We start from the raw sequence: 5,059 nt of genomic DNA, 5'->3' as shown, positions 1-5,059 counted from the left end.
AAAATCAATCTCCAACAATCAAATTACACTTACTCATTCATCCATACCTTTTGTTTTTTGCCCCATCTCTTTTAAGAATTTTCATAAACACTTGGTAGACATATAGTTTACTATGACAAGAATCAATTTTTTTCTTCTTTTTTTACAATCATGGTAATATTTTTAGCATAAATTATATCACAACCATCTACCACACATCAATTATACACCAATAACTATTACCTTGGGGCATCAATTTCTCCTTTTTCTTCTTCAATTTCTCAACTCCTTACTAATTCAATTTTTTCTTAAAGCACTTAGGAGCGTTTTGGATCAAATTATAGTCTATCAAAGAAGGATTAGGCTACTTATGAGGTTTCCAAAGAAAAAGCTAAAGGCTTAATGGGGGTTAACTAGGATAAAACACAAGGGTAGGATAACTAAAAGGTATAAAACAAGGCTATCAAAGAAATGTCTCTAGTATCTCCTAAATCCACATTCTTTATTTTGCTTCACACACACTGGGCAAGTTCTAGACATCATATACAACAAGTAATATACAAAAAACTTACACACACATGACACATGCTCAACTCAATAGGATCATCATAGACTCCTGACCAAACAATAGCATAAATTTAAAATTAAGCCAACAAAACTAAAGTCACAACCTTGAGCCTAAGAGTCTCAAAAATAGCAATTCACTCATTTAACATGCTTTTTCAAATATACCCACCTGCATCATGTAATAAAAAATAGAACCAACAAGACTATCTCACTTATTCTTAACCTAATTTTTTATTAAATTGAGCAAAACTTTAGGAATTTTCCCACCCCACATTTAAAAATCTACTTTTTCCCCAAAGTGAATTTAAAAGTAAGAGATAGAAATACTCTCTGAGGCCTCTAGGCCTAGCTAGTAGCATCTTCACACATAAATAGAATCCATGGGACCCCACACTCAATCTTTGCCATGCTTCAAGATCAAGTTTATAGTACTCAGACTTCCCATGAACTTGTGACTCAACCAAAAACCAAAACTACGTGAAATAAAAACTAAAAAAAAAACTGAAAAGAAAACATACCTAATTAACTTGGGTTACCTCCCAAGCAGCGCCTGATTTAGTGTTGCGGCATGACCCTTATCAACTCAACCATATTCCATCACCCTTTTACCCTCTTTTGGGAGCCATTTTTTATTCGTTTTAAACCTCTTTTACCTTTTAACATGTTATGAATTGGGTGTTTCATCTTAGGCCGCTCAATCAGGTATTTGGAAGAGGTCTTTAGTGGGTTAGGCACTCCACATTCATCCCTTTCAAACACATTGATCATGTATAAATCCTTATATAAGAGATTTTCAATGGAGGCCTTGTAAACATCAAATACCACCTCTTCATCATCTACCCTCATATTGAGTGTTCCTTTTCTAACATCAATTAAAGCCCCTTCGGTTGCTAAGAATGGATGCCCTAAAATAATTGGTACCTATTCGTCTGCCGTAAAATTAAGAACAAAAAGGTCAGTAAGAATAACAAATTTAACAACCTTTATGAGGACATCCTCAATGATTCCATCCGAATATGCTATAGATTCGTATGCTAGCTGCATCAGTACTCATGTCACTTTAGGCTCTCCCAAGCCTAATTTTCCAAACAATGATAGGGGCATTAAATTTATGCTTGCCCCTAAGTCACTCAATTCATGGACTTCTTTTCCCCCAATTTGAATAGGGATAACAAACTTCCCTTGATCTTTAAATTTATTGGGGATTTTTTTGTGTCATTACCATACTACACTCTTCTGTGAGTGTTATAGCTCCCACATTAGTTTCACCTTCTTCGCCACCATATCCCGCGATTACTTTGCATACTTAGGCATATGCTTCAGAACATCTAGCAAAGGTAGATTACTATGCAACTCTCTAAATGTGTTGATGAACTTTTTGAACAATGCATCCTCCTCCGTTTTTATGTAATTTTGAGGGAAGGAAAATGGCAACATCTTCTCTTTCTCTGGTTCCACAACTTTTTCATTGAAGTACTCAGACTTCCTTAAATTTTCAACAACTTTGTCATCTACCTGTTGGGTCACCACCTCAGTATCTACCTCCTTTGTTTCCTTGAGAAGTTCTCCTTGAATCTCTTTACCATTCCGTAAGGCAATTGCCATGAATTGCTTTGGATTTTCTGTATCAGCGGGCAAACCACCTTGTGGTCTAGTACTTAACGCTTGTTGCATCTGCCCAACCTACAACTCTAAATTTCTCTATGCTACTTTCTAATTCAGTATTTTTGTCCTTTGACTGTTTAGATCCACAATCAATTATATTTGACTAGCTACGAGCTGTTTCATCATCTCTTCCATGTTATTAGTTGATTGACTCAATTGGGCCTATGGCTGTGGGGCATTCCATGACTGATTTGGTCGCTAAGTTTTCCACTTTATGTTATAGGCATTACCGTAATTTGGCCTTTGAGCATTGCCAACATACATCATAGATTCTAGATTTGAAGCATACATGGCCACTACATAACTGCTATTTCCACATACCTCACACCAACTTGCAGCTTATTGGATAGCATTGAGTGTGGTTGCAGGTTATGTTACTCCCAATTTCATGGTGCTGAATGTTGTGTTAATCAAATTTTGCAATGTAGAAACCTAAGCTGATAAGGCTGTGAATTGGTCCACCTCTAACACACCTGTAATTTTTTTATGGCATTTTGAGAATCTGAATGCCACTTTGGATTCCCTTATGCTATGCAGTTCAGCAATGTGTACATCTTATCATAAGTTAGCTCCAACGCTTGACCACCTGCGACTGAATCTAGCAAAATCTTTGTATTATGATCAAAAGCTTCTACAAAAGTATGACCAAGTATCTCATTCGACTGTTGGTGATGTGGAAAATCTCGTGGAAGAGCCTTGAATCATTCCCAAGCATGATATAACTTTTCATCAGGCTTCTATTTAAAGCTCACTATCTCATTGCAAAGTCTCACAGCCTTTCTTGATGAAAAAAAATTGATGTGGAACTTTCTAGCTAAGTCATCCCATGTTGTGATTGAACTGGCCAGCTCCGCATTCAACCACCTTTTTGCTTCCCCCAATAGAGAATAAGGAAATAATGTCGGCCTCAAATAATCTTTACTCACCCTAGTTGGAATGAATATGTCAGAAAGCTCAGTAAAATTTTGCAAGTAGACTTGTGGATCCTCAGGTAAAAGACCTGCAAACTGTCCACTGCTAATAAGAAGCTGCTCTATATTGTGTTTCAACTCAAAATTCCCCCGACCTGATAGTCTTTGAATTGGGGAAGTTAAGTTCGTTGGAAGTGGGACTACCAGTTTTCTAACTTTCCTACCAGTTGCTTGTTGTTCGGCCATATGAACAGTATACTCTTAGTTTTCTTAGAATTGAGGAATTCTGGGGAGAAGGATTGCTTCTCCCCTTTATTGACGGTAAAGTTGCTCAGGTTTAGAGATTGGTTCAACCAAGTCGTGATCCCTTGCCAGCTTTCTACTTAGAAACCTGTTTCCTACAGAAACAAAACCAAGTCCAACTGTAAAAAACACCAAATAAATCTAAAAGTAAAACTAAAATAAATAATTACTAAAATACAAGTCTCCGACAATGGTGCCAAAAACTTGATAGAGCTCATGTGCACACACAAGTGTACGTGGTCTACAAAGTAATATAGTGGCCTTCAAAAAAGTTGCATTATCGATCCCACAGAGGCTAGATTTGGCAATGATTTGATTTCAGTTCACAATTTAGATTCACTTGATGCGAGAGTAACCAAAAGAGAGAATTGAGTTTGTATGTTGCAAGTAAATAAAATAATGCATAAAGTAAAGATCTTGTAACAATCAATAGGAGAAAGCCCAGGGTTGAAGCACTCTAAACAATCATATTATGCTATTGGATTTCATTCGTTAACTTTCTTATCTTGGTTGTTGATTCGTAGGGTTAATTGCGCGATTATGGTTTCCCAATCTCTAATCTATTACCTAAGTTGAACCTTACACCTACATTGTTAAGCGGGGATATATCTAAGTTCTCAACAAATATCATCCTACGTTTGAATCAAGTAAGGTATCTGAGTACATCCCTGTCCTAGATACTAATTCAAGTTTCTTATTTTATAAATAATCAAGAACCATACTCTGCTTATTTTCATGTTCTGTCTCCCTATTCCCTCTCCCTAGTTTACAATGTTGACAATGGATGTATCTAAGGGTCGCAAATCCTTAAAATAGTTAAAATGAGAATAAACAAACAACCAATATTGATAAGTAAAGAAAACAAACTTAATCCGTAGCTATAATAATCATGTTCTTGGCTTCAACCCCAGAAAGGGAGTTTTTAGCCACTCATAGACATAATCAACATCCAGTTAATTGTATGAATAATTAAAAACATAAAAGAAAGATAAATTAAATAAATAAAAACCTAAAAAGAAGTTTTTGTAGTCTCCAATGTTGTTTGAAGTGATCTAGGGGTTCAAAGTGTCCCAAAGCATGTTTTAAGACGTTATATTTATAGTATATAAGTCATAATCCCACTTGGATTAGGTTTTCATGTCATTTTCCTTTAGTTAGTCACTTTACTCTCGATTTTAGTCATTGACGTGTTGCGCCACAGTGTCAAATGGCATCCAGGGCACAACTAGACACTTAACTCCCGATTTTGGTCATTGGCGCTAAGCGGTGCAATAAGGTTGAGACACTATTTTGGGACAATTTCGAATTGGAACAGCTCCGAGATGTGGAGTTTCACCATTTTGGGTTCCTTATGAATCCAATGGAATGCATCACACTCCTAATGGACAAACATAGACACCACACGCGCTCAAGACTTTCCAGGGGTCCAAATTGGTGTCCAGCTTGCATCTTGTGCTTCCGTGGTCATTTACGATCCCTTTTAAGTTGTTTCCACTTGATTTAAAGCTTGTATATCCTTAATATAACATCATAATCCATTTATCAAGCATCCTATAGTATTAATCACAATAATTTAGAGCTCAAAATAACACAACATCCTCAACAATGAACTAGAAACATGAGCTAAGCATAGA

At 36.3% G+C, this 5,059-nt stretch overlaps 1 non-coding gene across 1 annotated transcript; it reads left to right on the top strand.

Moving 5' to 3' along the window:
• The first annotated feature begins 2,874 nt into the window (after window positions 1-2,874).
• On the top strand, window positions 2,875-2,979 carry LOC124892096. The gene has a single exon (XR_007050069.1). It is a non-coding gene; the product is annotated as a small nucleolar RNA R71 (small nucleolar RNA).
• Window positions 2,980-5,059: the final 2,080 nt, after the last annotated feature.

This window comes from Capsicum annuum, chromosome 1, assembly GCF_002878395.1.
Source record: "Capsicum annuum cultivar UCD-10X-F1 chromosome 1, UCD10Xv1.1, whole genome shotgun sequence".
NCBI classification, from domain to species: Eukaryota; Viridiplantae; Streptophyta; class Magnoliopsida; order Solanales; family Solanaceae; genus Capsicum; species Capsicum annuum.
Note: the sequence above shows the minus strand (reverse complement) of the source record. Positions and strands in the feature narration are given on the sequence as shown.